At 35.1% G+C, this 22,004-nt stretch overlaps 1 protein-coding gene and 1 non-coding gene across 4 annotated transcripts in view; both read left to right on the top strand.

Annotated features, from left to right (window-relative positions):
* The window catches only part of NAALADL2 (N-acetylated alpha-linked acidic dipeptidase like 2), a 1,605,389-nt gene that overhangs the window by 14,432 nt on the left and 1,568,953 nt on the right, over positions 1-22,004 (top strand). The gene's annotated exons all lie outside the window — the stretch shown is intronic.
* Positions 3,633-3,705, top strand: TRNAC-ACA (transfer RNA cysteine (anticodon ACA)). The gene has a single exon. It is a non-coding gene; the product is annotated as a tRNA-Cys (tRNA).

The raw sequence follows: 22,004 nt of genomic DNA, 5'->3' as shown, positions 1-22,004 counted from the left end.
CATATATGTATATTTTTGTTTTGTTCTGATTTGTTTTTTAGCTTTATGGGTATGTGAAGTCTGAAAAGTGTAGGAGATGCTCCTCCAGAATCTATAGTGCTGTATAGGGAGAAAATGCCCAGTGAGGCCTCTTGTAAAAAACCACTGGATGATATTTGGGACTAGAAGTCTGGGATGAGAGAGGTGATAAGGGACAGGTGTGTTTTAAAGTGGAGGAGATGGCGGATTTGAGGATACTGGGAAGTTGGGAAAATGAAGATTGTTTCCTCAGTTGGCTTTCTCAGGGTCAGAGCTGAGTGAGGTTTACGTGGGAAGAGCGTGCAGTGGACAGTGACTTGGAAGCATGCTTGTTTGGAATTCTTTGTGTCTGCACTGGATTCGTTTGGTACTCTTACCCCAGGTAGGGAGCCACTGAGTGTTTACCCTCAAAATGGGGACTTAAAAATGCTGATTGTTAAAGTGCCTTAGGTTCCTCAAGTGAAGTATACCACTCTAAGCTTCAAAGACTGTTTCTTCACTTGGATACAGCCTTTGAAACGGGGTTCAACTGAAGCTTTACAAAGTGGCAGTAGACCTCCTAATGACAGCAGTCTTGCCTTTTGTTCATGTTTCCAACACCACCTGCATGTTATATGTGCTCTGTAATTATGAAGTGATGTGAAAAAATTATTTAATTTTTTTGGAAAGTTGCTTTAACATGTTAGTGGGATACCGGCAGCATTACTAGGACTAAAAAAAAGAAAAGAAAACTGCTTTCCAGATGATCTGACTTTATAGGAACATAAACTCATGCTGCTAAAGCAAAATGAAAAAAAAAAAACCAAACAAACCCCAAATAATATTCCTTTTCCTTCCACCGATAATATCCATAAATAATTGTCCATAATAAGAAGATACGCTAGAGAGCATTAAGAGTCAGAGCATCTGGAATCAAACATACAGAATAAAGCGTACAAAAAACTAGTGTTGATTTTTTTCCTCCATATCATGTAAGCCCTAAATGTGTTTTCCTCCTGGATCAGGAAGAGAAATAATTCAAAGATCAGTTTGTGTTTGATTGGCTTTTCTGTTCATGTATAAAAGTAGTGTGGGAAAAATGGAAACATTTAACATTTATTCCTATTTGAAGAAGTTTGGATAAAAAGAGCCAAGTGACATAGATCACATATGTAAGACTTGTTTACTTATTGTGTTATTTTCTGAGAGCAAAGTACAGGTGAGCCTAAATAATTTGAGGGTTAGGGGCACATATCCCTTCTCCTCATCCCTGCCCTACTCAGTTGAAATTCCACTTTTAACTTTACAGTTGGCCTTTCCTGTTATGATACCACATCTGTGGATCCAACCAACCCAGTATTGTACATATTTATTGAAAATAACCCAGGTATAACTAGACCCACATAGTTTAAACCCATATTGTTCAAGTGTAATGCCAACAGTACCACTATATAAAAATAGAGTATTATTCTGATTTGTTACATTTGTTTTAAATTGACTTTCAGAGAATATTTTCTTTGAAAAACATTTTATTTTTATAAAATTTCTCTAGTGATCAAAATATTACAGAGTCATTGCAGAATATTTAGAAAGCCTAGAAATATATAAAAATATGTTTGCCTATAGAACTCTGATTTTTATTTTTAAATATTTTTTCTTTAAATATTTCTTATTAAATGTTGTTTCTTTTTCCCATAAACAGATGATTGGTATTAGAGCTTTTTGTTTCTACTGGTGGAAAATTCTTCAGAACTCAACAAAAAGACAGCACTATCTTTCTAAATGGAAGTCAAATCAGAATATGTAACCATTTTGTTTTCACACATCTACTGAAATCAGAAGGAAAATTTCCTGTCTGTATGATTTGGGGGTTATTTTAATTATGGAACAGTTCTTAAACTATTTAACAAATATATTGAGAATACCATAGACTTAAAAGAATATTTTTAGGGACAAAAAAATATGGAAGTACTATGAAAACCAATGAAAAATTGCTAAGATTATATAGAAAAATCATCAGTATTGTAAAAATCTCTAAAATGGCCGGTGCTCTGAAAATTAAAGGTAGGTCTGATTCAGAATTGACAAGTCTGAAATAGTTTAGAGAATTAAGTCAGTTGTTGGTGGAGAGGTGTCTGTATATGCTTCTTTGAATTAGGAGGTGGCAATGGCAACCCACTCCAGTCCTCTTGCCTGGAAAATCCCATGGATGGAGGAGCCTGGTAGGCTACAGTCCATGGGGTCACTAAGAGTCGGACATGGCTCAGCAGCTTCACTTTCACCTTTCACTTTCATACATTGGAGAAGGAAATGGCAACCCACTCCAGTGTTCTTGACTGGAGAATCCCAGGGACGGGAAGCCTGGTGGGCTGCTGTCTCTGGGGTCGCACAGAGTCGGACACGACTGAAGCGACTTAGCAGCAGCAGCAGCAGCAACAGCAGGGCTTCCCAGGTGGTGCTAGTGGTAAAGAACCTGCCTGCCAATGCAGGAGATGTAAGAGATGTGGGTTTGATACTTGACTGTGGAAGATCCCCTGGAGGAGGGCATGGCAACCCACTCCAGTATTCTTGCCTGGAAAATTTCACCAACAGAGTAGCCTGGTGGGCTACAGTCCATGGGGTCACAAAGAGTCAGATACAGCAGAGCACACGCCTCAAATAATATAGAACGCTTATTTCTTCTTCACATAATAGTGGGAGGGTAGTTTGTAAGCTTCAAACAAGTTTTTAAAATGAATAAAGTTATCACAAGTATGTTTTCACTTGACACAATTTGTCTAACATAACAGCTAGTTACTCGGATTTTAATGCATTAAAGTGAGTTAAAACAAATAAAATGTTTTATTTGGACAGATTCCAAGTGAATGTTAAGTTAGATTATAAATAATTTTTCATTAGGTTAAATATTGTCATTTTTAAGTAGATAACACTTTAAGACATCCTACTATGATTCACTTCTCAGGTGAAAAAGTTAAATGAAATATCAAAGTATTTGCCTATATTTTCCTTCTTGTAATAATTAGAATAAATTCATGCAGAATATAAGGAAGACTTTAGTACATACTATTATTTTAAAGTATTTTCAGTCTTTATTGAGCAAATGTTTTTTTGTAGAAAGGACTAACACATTTTAATATCTTACTTCAGGAACAATGCTGTAAAGATTAAAAGGCATTAATTTGAAGTATGTGTAATGTGAATTTTCATTACACTTCAAAATAATTTTTTGTTTTCAAACTCATTTTACACACAATGAAAACTTTTTCTTAAAAAAATCTTTGTATTAAAGAGATTTAGTGTATATGTATAATTCTCTGTGTTTTTAAAAAATAATTGTTCAAAAAATTGATAATAAGAAAGTAGTTTTCCCAAATAGGAACTGTTTTATTTACCTTTGTATCCTTAAATCCAGCACAAGTGTCTTGTCAAGCACATATTCAATGTTTACTGAGTGAGTTTCAGTATTTTTTCAGCTAAATTCTTATTTTAATCAAGCTAAGATACCATATTTGTTTTATAATTCACTGTAAATGTATTTAAATGTTTCCAAATACAGTTGTTAATTATATTTGAATCACTCAGCTTTTCTGCTTGTGAGAAATAGTCATTTGAATATAAAACAAAGTATCTGGGCTTCCCTGGTGGCTCAGACGGTAAAGCGTCTGTCTACAATGCAGGAGACCCCAGGTTCGATCCCTGGGTTGGGAAGATCCCCTGGAGAAGGAAACGGCAATTCCAGTACTATTGCCTGGAAAATCCCATGGACAGAGGAGCTTGGTAGGGTACAGTCCATGGGGTCGCAAAGAGTCGGACATGACCGAGCGACTTCACTTCACTTCACTTCATCTAAAGTACAATTCATTTTTCCTTCTAATGCTTTGCAATATTATATAAATTTTCTGAGCACAGAAAATATCTCTTTCTGATACTAGTCTTTTATTTTGGTTGGTTCCTTTATTTTCTTTCTATTGATTATTTTGTACTTATCTTTATTTCTTAGTTGTAGTCTTATGTCCTGATGCCTACACACATCTTTTTCCTTTCATTTGAACTTTAAAAAGTTTTTACCTTTTCTTAATACTTCCACTAGCTAATCTTTGTATGTGTGCATATGTTTGTGTATGTCTGTTTGTGTGTGTATTTTAGAGACAAAATTACTGTAACAAAGATATACATTGGCTTAAATAAGATAGAAGCGTGTTTCTTCTTGACATGACAATAGTAGGATAGTCAAGGCTGTCAAAGTGGTTAGTTCCACACGGTTACCAGTCCCAAGTTTTTTAAATTTTCTTGCTTTGTAGTCCAGAAGGAAGTTGTCCTTGTTTGCAAGGTTAGATCTGGGTCACTGCCATGTCTGCATTCTAGTTTGAGAAATAGGATTAAGCAGAAGTAGAAGGCAAAGAACGTCCTTTTAAGAAAGTGGCCCCAAAATTTCACATTCCATAGGAACTTTTGTCACACGGCTGCAAGGAATGCTGAGAAGTATAGTCTGTATATTCCTGGCCTCTCATTCAGCTGAATCTCCATCACTATGAAGCATGAGAAAATAGATTTAGGTGACCACTACTAGCTCAGCTGGTAAAGAATTTGCCTGCAAAATGTAGGAGACCTGGGTTCGATCCTGGAGAAGGGAAAGGCTACCCACTCCAGTATTCTGGCCTGGAGAATTCCATGGACTCTATAGTCCATAAGGTTGCTAAGAGTGGGACATGACTGAGCGACTTTCACTTTCACTTTGCAAGTCATTTTCACTGCCCATTGCATTTAAATTTTTATCATGCTGGCTACTTATTGTGTTTCATTTGTGCTGTTAAGGAAAAGATCAAGGGAAGGATAGAGTATTCCTGTTTTTCTAGAATGTGTCTACTGTGACCTAGCAGCATGATGTATATAGCATAATTAGTAGGATTCCCAATAAGAAAATTGGATCCTAGTAAATAGTAGTTGAAGGCCTAGGTGACCCCATGTAAGAATTTTCCCTTCAGGACCAGTGTTAACAGAATTTGGACTTGAAGGATTTTATTAAGAGAGTTTGGGTTTCACACACAGCATAGCTGGCTGTCCATCATTAAACACACTACTTCTTTACGTTGTTATTGTGATAATTTGCCTCATTTCTTTCATAGCACTTTGGTGAAGTCTTCATTCCCAGTGCTGCTTTTGGTATATTGTCCACTGCACTCTCTTAGCTTAATAAATGTAGGACCTATTAGAACATTTTTCGTTTATGGCTTATGTATTCTATCTTGAAATGTAACACTTTCAACATTGAAATTCTGGAATTGCTGTGTTGTAAAAGCTGAGGGAGTTCAGAGACATCATATACTGTGGATGGAACTCTAAAATGTCAGCTGTTTGGAGAGCAATTTGTTAATATTTATGAAAATTACCAATACATATTCCCTTTAGTATTTATTATATCATATCTATGTATTTAATGTATATTTCTGCAGGTATACTAACATGAGACATAATGTGTTTATAAGTTAGTTGTTACAACATTGTTTGTAATAGCAAAGATTATAAATATCCTGAATAATTATCTATCAGGGATTGGTAAAATGAACAATGATACTGCTATAAAATGGTGTACAATACAGCTATATAAAATGTTGAAGCTGTTTAAATACTGAAATGAAAAACTCTCTAATATTTATCACCATGAGGGAAAAAAGTGCAGAACACTATGTGTGTTAAGACTTCTGGGTATAAAGAATGAAATGAAATAGTATACATATATTCTTATAAGCATATAAAATATTACCTCCACAGAATTACAAATGCATTTGGCAGAACCAAAATATTTTTATTTAAGTATTACGCTATAAACTCCCTCTTAGGAACCCTAATTGTATCCTTATGAAATTATGTCCATTTCAATATGTATAGGAGATTTTTTTTCATTAAGATGAAAACCAGTGTGTTCATTTTAGAAAATGTGCTGATTGACAATTTCTGTTCTCTCTGATTTAGAAATTCTATTCAATAGTATCCACACTAATTGTTTATCCCCTGTGTGTCTGAACACTGCCACTGATAGGCACTTGGTTACCTTCCCAAGGAAGCTAGTTCTATTTGTGTAGCTACAGTGAGAAAACTAAAAAAAAATCTATCTAGGGTGGGACAGAGATCTGGGAACTAGATATATTACAAACCTATCAGTTCAGTTCAGTCGCTCAGTCGTGTCCGACTCTTTGCGACCCCATGAACTGCAGCACGCCAGGCATCCGTGTCCATCACCAACTCCCAGAGTTTACCCAAACCCATGTCCATCGAGTCGGTGATGCCATCTAACCATCTCATCCTCTGTTGTCCCCTTCTCTTCCTGCCCTCAATCTTTGCCAGCATCAGGGTCTTTTCAGATGAGTCAGCTCTTCTCATCAGATGGCCAAAGTATTAGAGTTTCAGCTTCAACATCACTCCTTCCAATGAACACCCAGGACTGATCTCCTTTAGGATGGACTGGTTGGATCTCCTTGCAGTCCAAGGGACTCTCAAGAGTCTTCTCCAACATCACAGTTCAAAAGCATCACTTCTTCTGCGCTCAGCTTTCTTTATAGTCCAAATCTCACATCTAATACATAATTACTAGAAAAACCATAGCCTTGACTAGACGGACCTTTGTTGACAAAGTAATGTCTCTGCTTTTTAATATGCTGTCTAGGTGGTCATAACTTTTCTTCCAAGGAGTAAGCATCTTTTAATTTCATGGCTGCAGTCACCATCTGTAGTGATTTTGGAGCCCCCCAAAATAAAGTAAGCCACTGTTTCCCCATCTATTTGCCATGAAGTGATGGGACTGGATGCCATGATCTTAGTTTTCTGAATGTTGAGCGTTAAGCCAACTTTTTCACTCTCCTCTTTCACTTTCCTCAAGAGGCTTTTTAGTTCTTCACTTTCTGCCATAAGGGTGGTGTCATCTGCATATATGAGATTATTGATATTTCTCCTGGCAATCTTGATTTCAGCTTGGGCTTCATCCAGCCCAGCATTTCTCATGGTGTACTCTGCATGTAAGTTAAATAAGCAGGGTGACAATATACAGCCTTGACGTACTCCTTTTGCTATTTGGAACCAGTCTGTTGTTCCATGTCCAGTTCTAACTGCTGCTTCCTGAACTGCATACAGGTTTCTCAAGAGGCAGGTCAGGTGATCTGGTATGCCTATCTCTTTCAGAATTTCCCACAGTTTATTGTGATCCACACAGTCAAAGCCTTTGGCATAGTCAATAAAGCAGAAATAGATGTTTTTCTGGAACTCTCTTGCTTTTTCCATGATCCAGCTGATGGTGGCAATTTGATCTCTGGTTTTGTGCCTTTTCTAAAACCAGCTTGAACATCAGGAAGTTTATGGTTCATGTATTGCTGAAGCCTGGCTTGGAGAATTTTGAGCATTACTTTGCTAGTGTGTGAGGTGAGTGCAATTGTGCGGTAGTTTGAGCATTCTTTGACATTGCCTTTCTTTGGAATTGGAATGAAAACTGACCTTTTCTAGTGGCCACTGTTGAGTTTTCCAAATTTGCTGGCATGTTGAGTGCAGCACTTTCACAGCATCATCTTTTAGGATGATGATGAAACAGCTCAACTGGAATTCCATCACCCCCACTAGCTTTGTTCGTAGTGATGCTTCCTAAGACCCACTTGACTTCACATTCCAGGATGTCTGGCTCTAGGTCAGTGATCACACCATCGTGATTATCTTGGTTGTGAAGATCTTTTTTGTATAGTTCTTCTGTGTATTCTTGCCACCTCTTCTTAATATCTTCTTCATTTAGGTCCATAGCATTTCTGTCCTTTATTGAGCCTATCTTTGCTTGAAATGTTCCCTTGATATCTCTAATTTCCTTGAAGTGATTTCTAGTCTTTCCCATTTTTTTTGACAGAGTGCCTGATGAACTATAGACAGAGGTTCATGACATTGTACAGGAGACAGGGATCAAGACCTTTCCCAAGCAAAAGAAATGCAAAAAAGCAAAATGGCTGTCTGAGGAGGCCTTACAAATAGCTATGAAAAGAAGAGAAGCAAAAAGCAGAGGAGGAAAGGAAAGATATACCCATTTGAATGTAGAGTTCCAAAGAATAGCAAGGAGGGATAAGAAAGCCTTCCTCTGCAATCAATGTGAAAAATAGAGGAAAACAATAGAATGGGAAAGACTAGAGATCTCTTCAAGAAATTGCAAGCCTATAGGTGTTAAAAATTTTTAGATTGATTTTTTGTAATAAAGGGTCAGATTGTTGAGGGATATCGGGCCTACTTAAGGCCGTGCATTCCATTGTTAAATAGTATTAGAATTCCTCTTCATATAAGGCTTTAAAATCCACCCAGATTTACCTCTTCCATGACTTCCACATATTGAATTGTAATTCTGTTTTGTGATTGTTATTCAAATAAAAGCCCTCTCGATATTTGAAAAGACATCAGACTACAGATGCTTTGTTGCTTTGATGTTCTTCGTGGTATGTAACTTATAGACTCTATAATTCCTCTTTCTCTTCTGCAGTGAAAACATGGTATGCAGAAATAAACACAAAGATCTCAATGTACAAAAGACAGTTGAGTCCTGTATAGATAAACCTCCCTTGTTTTAGATAGCACGTGTATTTGTGTGTGTGTGTGTGTGTGTGAGAGAGAGAGTTTATATGTGTTTTAATGCCAGGTAAGTCTTTTGGCACCTAATGCACATTTGTTGTCTAATTTTAAAGCTAGCAGTCCATTAGAATAACTAGATATTTTTCATATGAACTGCTCTTAATTATTGTCTCTACAGTTGTCTGTAGTGCTTTTTATTTCTTACATAAAATATTCTTATATTTCTCATGTGTTTATCATAGGAAGTTAGAAAATAGAAAGGCAGAACAGAAATTCCAAATTATACTTATTATAGGCTCTGTTAATACTTCATTGTGTATCCTTGCAGGTGTTCTCTTGATCAGTGTGTTTCCCAACTGCAGGTTTCTACCTGTTAAGTCAGCTGTGACGTTAATTACAACTGGCATTTAAAGCAAGAAATAGAATAGTTTAAGTTAGAAAATATTTTATAGCATTCTACACAGAAAGAGTATTATTCTGTGAAAATGTTTCAGTTAAGTGCTTGTATCTGTGTTTTAATTAAATACTTTTATATGTGGAGTAAGATGTACAACACATTTATTAAAATGGATCACAATGAAAAATAGTTTCTCAGTAGATTCACTTTCCCTCTTTCAGTCTCACTGACCTCCTCCCTCCTTTTACTTTCTCCCTCCCTTACTTTCTCTTTTTCTCCAAAAATGAAACCTATTGTTCATGCTTTTTATAATACATACTTCATTAAACTATATTGTGAACAACTTTCTTTGTCAAGCATTTGTCTTTAGAGGCATTTCAAATGACTAAAGAGTATTCCATTGTATAGATGGCCCCATCATTCTTTGAGTTTGTAATTTAACTGTTGGGTTAGATTCTGGTGTACAACAAAGCGATTCAGTTTTATATGTGTGTGTGTGTGTGTGTGTGTGTTTGTGTGTAGTCTTTACATATATAATAGTCTTTTTATTTATAGATTATTATAAGATATTGAATGTAGTTCTGGCCTTTGTTGTTTATCTATTTTACATATAGTAGTTTGTATCTGCCCTGGAGAAGGGAATGGCAACCCACTCACTCCAGTATTCTTGTCTGTAGAATACCAGGCAAGATACAGGCAAATGAAATAATCCTCAGTTCTTGGTAATAGTAAGTGTTCAGTGAGTGTTGATGGTACTGTTAACAGCTCTGGTATGTCTATAATTCTAGTAGAATTATAGGTTAGTAATTCCAGGTTAATAATTACAATAAAAAAAGAAAACTAAAATTTGGTGTAATCTCTTAATGAACTCATGAAGGGTCTTGGTGATCAGTGCTTCCACTTATAAGAGCTCAGATATCATCTTATTAAATAATGATTTTTAAAAGATGTGTTCTTAAAGAAGAGAAGTGAAATGCAAAGGAGAAAGGGAAAGATACATTCAACTGAATGCAGAGTTTCAGAGAATAGCAGTTAAGAAAGGCTTCTTAGGTGAACAATGCAAAGAAATAGAGGAAAACAATAGAATGGGAAAGACTAGAGATTTTTTCAAGAAAACTGGAGATACCAAGGGAACATTCCTTGTAGAGATGGGCACAATAAAGGACGAAAAAATGGCAAGGACCTAAACAGAAACCAAAGAGATTAAGAAGAGGTGGCACAACTCTTTGTCTAGAAGAACTATACAGAGAAGATAGAGAAGGACAGGGCATGCTACTGGCATGCTGCAGTCCATGGGGTCGGAAAGAGTCGGACATGACTTAGTGACTGAACAACAACAAAAGTTTGCTAGGGATTATACAACTTTCCATTCTCTGTGGTTTCCAACCTATACTCTTTTTGAGAATCAGATTTATATTCCAGTCTCAGTCTTCTGGTACACTCAGTGATCATATGTGTACTTCATAAGAAAATTCTGAGCTATAATTTGTCAGGGATTAGGGAGTTGAAATCATTCATGTAAGACAGATACTGTTATTCTCTCTCCATCTATCTTATCCTTCAGTTAGCTCTTAACTTTGTTTATTATACCTTTTCCAGTTTGAAGATCATTCTCTTTGATAGAACTAAATAGGAATTGAGAAATTCCACTTTCTCTATATTTGTTTCCATTCATTCAGCAAATGTTTGTTGAACAGCTACAGTTTGTTGAACAGTACACAGCATCGCTCGGGGTGCTTGAGGAAACCTGGCCTTGAAAACAAGACTTGTCTGTAGAGAGTACCTCTGAGAGTGGGAGTGTGAATGTGTGTAGAGTGGAACTGGTGAGTATCACCAAAAGAAGGAGGGATCACAAAGCTCCATTTATAATATTTGCCATTGCTTTAAAATTTCAGGATCTTTATTTCTTTGCTTTACTTACTATGTTTTTTATTTCATTAAACTTGAAGACAAAAATCATTGTTCTTTGTCAACCGTGATATTCTTAGTATTTAATGCTAGGCATAAGCTACATCTCACAGTGGAATGAATTCCAAGTTTTATTCAGAATCAGATGTGGTTCTTATAAAGGCCATGTATACAACCACTGTTCCTTTTTTGTATTTGTGTTTATTTTCTAACATCACTCCCTTCAGTGGGTTGGAGAGATGAAGATGTCATCTAGGTTTCAAAGTCCTCTGGTAACTAGGACCTCATAGATTTCTTCTGACAGAATCATTTGTGAATGTGTTACAGTGGAAAGGGTCCAACTCTGAAATTTGAGAAACTTGTGTTCAAATCCTGACACCTCCTCTTGTTAGCACCGATTTTTCCCTTTGTTTCTTAAAAACTACAAATCTTAATTTGCAAAAGGGAGCTAATAATACTTATCTCTGTGGATGTTAGTTACCTTCTATTGCTCACCACACCCTATCTGCCAACTTGAATCAGTAGACATGCCTAGAGATTGAGAATTTTTACTACATATGATCTCAGCCAGAAGGCCAAGATGCAATTTTTTGATTTGTTCAGTTGCTCAGTCGTGTCCAACTGTTTGTGACACCATAGACTGCAGCATGCCAGGCTTCCTCCTTCACCACCTCCCAGGGCTTGCTCAAACTCATGTCCATTGAGTTGGTGATGCCATCCAACTATCTCGTCCTCTGTGGTCCCCTTCTACTCCTGCCCTCAATCTCTCCCAGCATCAGGGTCTTTTCCAATGAGTTCGTCACATTTGTTTTGAAATTCAATACTTAGAGAGTATTTGAAATAAAGTTTTCTTGATGAATTTATATTTTGAGGGTAGTATTAAATTATATCGCATCCTTTCACAATTCAGCCTAATGAGAATTATATATGTTCTCTAAATACTGCCTCACTGGATTTAACATATGTCTAGTGAAAGTTTCCTCAGGCCATTGATTCACAATTTTAATTAACAAAGTTAAAATTAAGATTCCTTTAACAACACTGAATGTAGTCATGAAGTTTCAGAGTTTGAAAATTAGGGTTGCAACCTTCCATTTATATGTGAAACATTTTCAGATCATCTTAGAGATGAGAATTTTTGACTGAATTACTATGTATCAATCAGTTAGTGAGGAATGAGAATTAAAGTGCATTTTGCCAGAGTGAATTTTGTCATTACTAAAAGTGTGAAACAACCTAAACATAACCTATAAAGCAGAGTTATTTGAAAATCGATAATATTTACATAGTAATTGGTGTTAATAGAGAAGTGATTAAATCTGTACTTTATAGTTTTGTGTCTTATAAAATTCTCCTGCCACCATTTAACTTCTTTCATTTACTTGGACAAATCTTCCACCTCCTTGTATTTAAATCTTTCTTCTCATAGCACTCTCTTTTTAAGTCTTGTCATAATTCTGTTCATTTCAGCAAATGCTTGCTAAGTCTCTTTGTCAGACACTATATTGAACGTGGAAACTAAAAGTGAGACAGGTATTTTGCTTTCAAGGATCTTCTAATATACTAGGGGAGAGCTACATATGTATTTCTCATTATTATATTGAAATCTCAGAGCAGGAAAAGTTACCGAGAATTTTGTTAACAGAAAGCATTTATTAAGTGCCTCGCTGTTTATTCCATTGTATTGTATACATTATTACATCAGCACAGTTCCATTTTTTTAGTCATTCATAATCTGGCATAGACATAGACCTGAGAATATGATTGGGTTATATGTAAGAATATAATTAGGAAGACAACTCAAATTTGTGAGGAGAGAAATAATATTTAATAAATGGTGTTTGGACTATTTCATAGGGATTAAGAAAAGATTTAGATCTTTACCTAATAGTTCATAGTAAAATAAATTCCAACTGGATAATAGTAAAGTTAAAAAAAGTCAAACCACTGTTACATTAAAAAAGTAAAATTGAATATTTTTCAAACATTTTGAAGGGAAAGGAATTTCAAAGTGTAAAAGCAAAGAAACATTATTAGGGAAAAGATAAATTGATTTGATTAAGGCAAAATTTCTTTACATAAAATATTTAAAAGAGAAAAGAATTGTAGAAAACAAAGTAGGCAGTATGATATTGGAGCATATATAGAATACATTTTCAGAAAATATTAGTGAATGAGTAAGATATATAAGGAATGATCATAAAAATAGTTAATATTTTATATAGCTTGTGAAATGTTTCTTTCAGTCTCGGAAAAGTAGTTATAGGGACTAAATTGGAACAGAAAAGAGTAATCAATGAGAGGATTGATCATGTTTCTAATTAATGATACAAACTTACACTTGTAAGAATCACATGCCCAGTGAAATTCTAACATAAATCATGCACTCATTCATTTGGTAAACATTATTAGAAAATTTAATATCTTCCAGATATTACCCTACCTGCTAAAATGATAAATATAAATAAGAATGAACTCTTTCCAAGGAATTGACTGCCTTGGGATGGAACACTCTTCCCCCATCCCCTTCTTCATTTTTGTAAGCTGAGTCCATCAGTCACTCATCTGTTCATTCATAAACCAGATTTAATGAGTCCCTAGAATATATAGGGTCTTATGCTAAGTGCCAGGATATGAACATAAAAAGTGAGGCTCTGTCATGAGAGAAATTAGTCAACAAGGTGAACAGAGGAAAGTGGTTAAGAGATACATGGATAGAGAAGCCTGATGGACTATAGTCCTTGGGGTTGCAGAGAATCTGAAACGACTGAGTGCACACACACACACACACACACACAGACGCCTTTCCAGAGAATGCATATCTCTAGCTCTGTGAGGGGAAAGCATACAACCAAAATACTAACACATTTTATTTATTCAACTACATTTTTATCACAAAAGTGTTATTGTTCTTTCCAAATATAAGACTTAATAATCAAATCCTTATGAGAATAGTGTCATTACTTGTCAAAGACCCCATGCATGTTTATTAAAATGTAAGCAGGTTTTGCCGACTGTCTTTGTGATTTTTTAATGGTTATTCAAAGGCTAAAAATAGAACACTACAGCTGCTGCTGCTGCTAAGTCGCTTCAGTCGTGTCTGACTCTGTGCAACCCCATGGACGGCAGCCCACCAGGCTCCCCCGTCCCTGGGATTCTCCAGGCAAGAACACTGGAGTGGGGTGCCATTGCCTTCTCCGAGAACACTCTGCTATTTGACATAAAAATCGTAATTATTATTGATTGAAGTGTGAGCAGCAGGAAAAATACAGAGAAAAATACAGCAGAAAAAATAAATCTCAGAGCTCTATAGAGCTCTATATAACATCAGTTATGTTTTTCCTATGTTGAGCTATTTTCATTTAATACTTTTATTTGTCCTGTAGTAGTTTGCTGTTTTCAGTTTTAGTTTTCCTTTCTTTTTTAAAGTTTTAAATCTGTAGTTAATTTGACCTCTTTAATGCTTCATTATCATATCTTAATTTTCTAAAAGTTTATTCAAGTGGTCCATTCATTTTATTCTCAAAATTTTTTCCTAGGTATATAAATGCTCAGAGTGAGTAAAATTCTTACATGTTTCTCTGCTATATAAACTTTGAATTAACTCTACATGTTGCCTGTTATAGAAATGCTAAGGTTAATATTAAATAATAGTAAGTGAATTCTTAGAAACTGATTAATTCTTATAAACCATTACTTGTCAGTATCAATATTTGTTACTTTTTCTTTTTTCCTGCTGATCACTGGATACATGCTTATATATTGACTGAAGTGGTTTCATGAATTATACCCAGATTGGTTGAACATAGTTCAAAAAATCTGTGTCTTAAATGGGAATTATTGAGGAAGAGGTGCTGAAGAAACTCTGGGTAGGGAAGGGATGGAAGTCTCAAAGATCAGATGTCTTTTAGCTAGGTATCTCTAAATATTTTCTGTTGAAATTAATCCCCAATGCCTTATAGTCAGGACAAATGTTCTATGAAAATTAAAGAACAAAATAGAAAAATTATCCATATACATAAACTTTGTTTCAAAAGGTGCATAACATCTTAAATTTATGGAATAGTTTTCCTTATGACCTTATCATGTAATTGATGTTTTCCTTATCATTTGACTGGTGTTTGGACCAAATACAGTTTCTTTGATATAAACCTGGGATTATAATCTCATTCTGATGATTCTTAGCTCTGTGCTCTTTTTACACATTTTTTTTTCTCAATTTTGTTTATAATAGGACTCTGAAAGAATGAAGATGCAGAGGTAGAAAGTAAAAATAAATCAAAACTTTTGTTTAACTTATGCATCCCAGTGGAATGTTTGTGTAGGCACCTTGGGTCACTTTAAAACAGTCGCTAACTATAGATATGCATTTAAAGACTGACATCTTAGAATCACAAAACATCATGTTGGGTGAAAGTAAGAGGCAGTGATTTGCATTAAGTTGCTTCCTAAATTGGTTAATTGGCTTTCAACAGAACTTGTTTAATTTGTTTTTGAAATAATAGCAGTTAAGGCATTAAGAAATATGCTTTCAGAGCAGGAATTTGCATTCTGTAACTTAGCTGTTCAGTTCTTATTATCAGGAACAAATCTGTAAGTGCCCTAGAGCAAAAATTACCCACACATAGATTTCCTCTGGGGAGGGATTAAAACTAGAAAGGCAGTGAGCTAAAGAGACTTAATTTACTTGGTTTATAAACATCATAGAATAGGTGAATAATTGTTCTAAGGAACTGTACAAGTTCTTTCACTGTTATCCATGAGTATTTCTATGGAAACTGTTAAGAAACAACTGTAGTATGACGGTGGTGAAAAATTAAAGGAGTTTTATCAATTAATGGAGAAAGGTCGTTGGTTATATATTATGTATCTATGCAGAAAGAGTTTAATGAAGAGTTGAGTGATTTCCACATTTAGCTGAAGAGGAAAATACCCTAATTATCGGTTATTTAAAGTAAAATATGGCTTATTCTTTTACACGAGGAAACTTTGTGATCTATTGATGATATGAAACTTAAAATTACCTTTGATATTATATTTTACAAATATTGACTGGTTGTGTTTTCAGAACCTTATGACTGAATTCCAAGGTGGGGCTTTGTCTTGTGTTTTGAATTGTATCTTCTGAGATACATTTATTCATAAAAGTGTACAATTGTAAGATTTATGGTAATTTAAATTTAGCCTCTGGAAAACAAGACTTCCCCCTAGTGACAGTCTCAAACAATGTTTCTGAGAGTTTGAGCATTAGAAAAAGAGTATTCTCTTTTGTACTGTGCAGTTACACAAAAACTGCCGAGAGTCTACTAACAGTTCCATTTAAACTATGCCTAATATAGATAGAAAAAATAATGTTTGCATTGTTACAGTATTGTTCAAGCTGTGGTCAAAATTGAGTCAGTTTTAGAAGTCAGATATAATTTAGGATATCTTATTTCCTTCTAATTCTACAAAAATAAATTGCTCATTGTGCATGCAAGTGTGTGCTCAGTCGTGTCCAACTCTTTGTGACCCCATGATGTAGCCCGCCAGGTTCCTCTGTCTATGGGATTTTCCAGGCAAGAATGCTGATGTGTTTTCATTTCCTCCTCCAGGGGATCTTCCCAACCCAGAGATCCAACTTGTGTCTCTTGTGTCTCCTGCATTACAGCCAGATTCTTTACTGCTGAGCCACAGGGAAGCCATATTGCTCATAGATAACCTCATTAAGATATATTAATGAACCTGGTCTCCTGCCTTGCAGGCAGATTCCTTACTGTCTGAGCTACCTGGAAAGTGCCTAAATATGTATTAGATATCAGTTGAAAAGGTATTCAATGATACTATTCATGGGTAATTAAAAATAAATATTTTTAAACACTTAAGGTACATATTTTAAAGAAATGCTAGTTTTTGTTTTAAATATGTCTTTTTTTAGTACTCTTGCCTGGAAAATCCAATGGATGGAGGAGCCTGGTAGGCTGTAGTCCATGGGGTTGCTAAGAGTCGGACACGACTGAGTGACTTCACTTTCACTTTTCACTTTCATGCATTGGAGAAGGAAATGGCAACCCACTCCAGTGTTCTTGCCTGGAGAATCCCAGGGACGGGGGAGCCTGGTGGGCTGCCGTCTATGGGGTCGCACAGAGTTGGACACGACTGAAGCGACTTAGCAGCAGCAGCAGCAAGGTACATATTTTAAAGAAATGCTAGTTTTTGTTTTAAATATGACTTTTTTAACCATCTAGCATAGCTATGTATGAGAATACATGTTTTAGCTCATCTACACTAATAGTTGTAACCTCTCTTTTAAATGTTTGCAAGCTGATAGGTGGGAAATGATTGTTTGTACTTTAATTAACAGATCTCTGAGTCTGAGCTTTTGTTTAATGTTTTTTCAGTTGGTAAAGAGTCTGCCTGCAATGTGGGAGACCTGGGTTTGATCCCTAGGTTGGTAAGATCCCCTGGAGAAGGAAATGGCAACCCACTCCAGTATTCTTGCCTGGAGAATTCCATAGACAGAGGAGCCTGGTGGGCTACAGTCCATGGGGTCACAAAGAGTAGGACACAACTGAGTGATTCACTTTCACTTTAATTTACAAATCTCTGAGTTTGAGGTTCTGTTTAATGTTTTTTCCCCCAAATTTGATCTCATATATAAATAGCCACTTAATTGCTCATTTTTCTATTGGGCTGTTCATATCTGCCTTACCAAGTTTTAAGTATTCCTCATAACATAGAGCTTAATTACACTCTTTATTTAATATTTTCCCTAAATTTATAGTTTGTTGAGTTTGTTCCTGATATCTTTTACCATTAAAAAGTTTCAAAGCTTTGAACAAATAAGTCTGTTTTCTTTTATAATTTTGTAGTAAATTCATTTTGATCATGAAATTCTTTCAGATCTCCATATTATAATACAATGTACTGTATTTTCTTATGGGATTTTTATTGTTTTATTCTTTTATACTCAAATCTTAATCCTAAATTTTTGAAGACAAGATATGAAATAGCAATTTTTTGACATTCCTCAAGACATATATTTAGTTTTGCCAGTACAAAATGGTTTTTGTTAAGCCATTGACCTCTTTCTTCTCACTGGTCTCATTACTGAGGAGATTAATTATCTGATAATAATATTATCTGATGTACTTTGTTATTACGGTAAATCCATGATTTTGATAATAGAGCCTTCCAGCAACTTTTTTTTTCCTTCAGATTTTGGGCATCTATCCTTCTGTATCGGAGTAGGCAATGGCACCCCATTCCAGTACTCTTGCCTGGAAAATCCAATGGATGGAGGAGCCTGGTAGGCTGCAGTCCATGGGGTCGCTAAGGGTCAGACATGACCGAGCAACTTCATTTTCACTTTTCACTTTCATGCATTGGAGAAGGAAATGGCAACCCACTCCAGTGTTCTTGCCTGGAGAATCCCAGGGATGGGGGAGCCTGGTGGGCTGCCGTTTATGGGGTCACACAGAGTCGGACACGACTGAAGTGACTTTGCAGCAGTAGCAGCAGCATCCTTCTGTATAAATTTAAGGTAATTTTATCTGATAAAGGACAAAAATTGGGATTCTAATAGGGATTTCATTAAAGATACATAGTGACATTGAGAGACTTACTTTTTTGTGATATTAAGAATTCTTATTCAAAACCATTAAATATCTTTCCATTTGGGGGAATCTATATCCTCTAATAAAATTTTAGTGCTTTGTTCAGTGACCATTCTTGATGAAAATATTTCTGAGTATTCTTTACTTTTTTGAGTACTATGAGTGAAATTTCAGTATGTTTATTTATTTATTTCTTTTAATCTCCTTAACCAATTCTCTTACTACTAATTTCCTTCTGTTAAAATTTTCAAGTAAGTGTTTTGTTTTGTTTTAAGTAGTGTAACTTTCACAGGTTTTCAAGTTCCATTTTAAGTGTGGTCTGGTATGTTTGGCAGTAGTAATGCTACCATTTGTAGGCAGTGAACATTAATATCTAGTCTGCATAGTAGTATTGCTCATTATCTACGGAAACCTTATGTCACATTGAGTTTGTACTTGTATTGAATCATCAGTCTCATAGATTCATTTTATTGGAAGATTTTTTTTGATAAATAGATTTCCTAAAATCAGAATGACAATGATAGTAAATTATTTGATGTCTGTCATTAAATCTTTTTTCTTCATACATACCAAATAACCTCCTTGAAATATTTCTTAAGATAGGAAATATACAACTTTTTCCTTTTACATTAACTCCCACGCCCATCCCCTTGTTAAGCACACAATCTTGATTTAATTGTTTTGATTAGTACTGCAGAAGTACTTCTACACTGAAGGATCCTTAGAGGAAAGTAAAGAGGGATACCTGAAGTATTTGAATTGCTGTGCACAGTAGCTGTTTACACTGGCAAAATGTGTGTTGGCTTTTGCCTTGGATGTGATAAAGAATATAGGATGATCAGACCTGTTGATCAGTAGCTTTACTACTTAACTAGACGATAACAGTCAGTGATTCTCCAAAAAAAAAAATCTTTTTCTCAGTTTTGTTTTGATTATGAACTCTTTTTGACACTGATGAGAATATAATACTCTTCCCAAGAAGATGTTTACATGCACATATGTAAAATTTAGCAGCTATGCATTTTGGGGGAGTTACCCTATCTCTTAAAGCCTGTCCATGAACCTATCTGTTCCATTATCTCTAGCAGGCATGAGTTTTAGTCTTTGTTCTAGCACTCTTTATTTTATCCTTGGCTAATCGCTTAAACTCTCTGGCCGTCAGTTTTTTCAGTTAAAAACGAATAGATTGATCTGCAGAGCTCTAAAGTCTATTTCAACTCTAACATTCTTTGAGCTGTAGGCAAAGGTTGTTGCAGTATCATAGCCTAATCTGATGACAGCAATGCAGTCTTATTATTCTGTAATTAAGAGCTCATCCTAGGTAGTATCTGCTGATTTAACTCTTTTTATTCATAAATTATCTGATTTAACAGATTTTATTGAGAACTGACTGAATGCAAAGTACTTCATAGTGCTTGTACAATTGAGTTCCTGCCCTTAAAGACCTTAAACATAGGAAGATGCATAATATAATAAATTATGCTTAAGAGAGATGCCAAATGGAATTTAAAGGAATAAAACTGGTATCAGAAGACTTTGCTTATAAAGGGACAGATAGTTAATATATGTTTTTGTTTGTGTACAGCTCAGCCATAGTATCAGGCATTTGGGATGTGTTATGAAGGAATCATAGGCATTTCGATGGAGTAGAAAATAGGAGTAGGAATTCGATGCTCAGGAGACAAATGATCAAAGACTTAAAGTAAGAATGTTTCAGAAACTGTTATATCATTAATTCAGACAGAGAACTGGATTTTATTAATCTCATTCGGTATTGGAGAGATTCCATGAGAAAGTTTGCCCATTATCAGAGGACCTTTTTTTAACATTCTAAATTTTTACTTCTGTTTGTGCAAGGAATTTTGATTGAGGATGGATGACTTGGAGAAAATTGTGGGCCGTTACTTTGTTTCAAACTTGACATTTACTTTTGATTGTGGTAATCAGGAGAGAAAGCTCTTCCAAAATTTTTCTATCACATGTCCTTAGATTGATAGGGATGCATCTCTCTCTTTTTTAACAGTTTGAGAATAATTGACATACAATATGCAATGTCTATTTTAAAATATACAATTTGATAAGATTGGATTTGTTTATACATTGTCATACCTCACAACAATCAGGATAGTGGACATATCCATCATCCCCAGACATTTCCCCAGGCCCCTTGCTAATCCCTCCCTTCCCACTTCTCTTGACTTCTTTCTTTGCATCACCAAGTAACAACTGCTTTGCCTTCTATCATTCTGTATTGGTTTTCATTTTCTACAGTTCTACATAAATTTAATGGAATTTAATGGTATGTACTGTTTTATTCTTCTGTGCTTTCTTTTATTTTGGGTAAATACCTAGGAGTTAGATGGCTGGATGTTATGGCAGATGTATGTTTAATTTTTTAAGAACCTGTCAAACTGGTTTCCAAAGTGAGTGACCATTTCACATTCCAGTCCGCAATGTTTGTAAGTTGCAGTCCCTCCACATTCTTGCCAACACTTGGTACGGTTAGTCTTTTAACTTCAATCATCATTCTGATAGGTTTTAGTGACAATATTGTTGCCAGTTTAGTGTGTTTTCCCCTAATAACCAACGACATTTAGGATCTTTTCATTTACTTCCTTGCCATCTCCATACTTTCTTTTGTGACTTTTCTGTTCAAATCTTTTGTGAGAATTATTGGGTTGTGTGTTTTTTTATTATCGAGCTTTCAAAGTACTTTGTGTTTCCATATATAAGTCCTTCATCAGATATATGATTTACATATATTTTCTCCTCTTCTGTGGTTTATCTTTTTGTTCTCCTAAACAGTTTCTTTTGAATAGTAGAAATTATTTTGATGATACCTAGCTTATCATTTTAGTCTATTATGCATTGTGCTTTTGGTTTCATATCTTTTTTCCTTTAATTTTTAGTCTTAGATTTTATGATAAGGTCATGATCCAGCTTGATTGTTTTGATCCATCTTGATTAATTTTTGCAAAATATGGATTAGAATCTTTTTTTTTGCAAATAAATATATAATTTTTCCAGTACCATTTACTTAAAATCTTTTCTCTAATGAGTTACTTTTGTGTCTTTGTCAGAATATTTCATTCATATATTATGGATCTGTTTTTGGAATCTCTATTTTTTTCCATTTTTGCTTATTTTTGTGACAATACTATATTATCTTGATTACTGTAGCTGTGTAAAAAGACTTGAAATCAGACAGGATTGAATTTCAAACATTTCAAAGTTGTTTTGTCTAAGTCATGGAGTTCATGCATGCATTTTATTTTATTTTATTTTTTTTCATGCATGCATTTTAAAATCAATTTTTCAGTATTTATAGACAACTTGATGGAATTTTGTTTAGAATTATGTTGAATCTATACATTAATTTTGGAGAAGGCAATGGCACCCCACTCCAGAACTCTTGCCTGGAAAACCCCATGGATGGAGGAGCTTGGTAGGCTGCAGTCCATGGGGTTGCGAAGAGTCTGACACGACTGAATGACTTCACTTTCACTTTTCACTTTCAT

Source organism: Bos mutus, chromosome 1 (genome assembly GCF_027580195.1).
Source record: "Bos mutus isolate GX-2022 chromosome 1, NWIPB_WYAK_1.1, whole genome shotgun sequence".
NCBI classification, from domain to species: domain Eukaryota; kingdom Metazoa; phylum Chordata; class Mammalia; order Artiodactyla; family Bovidae; genus Bos; species Bos mutus.
This window is presented reverse-complemented; position numbering and strand designations above follow the sequence as displayed.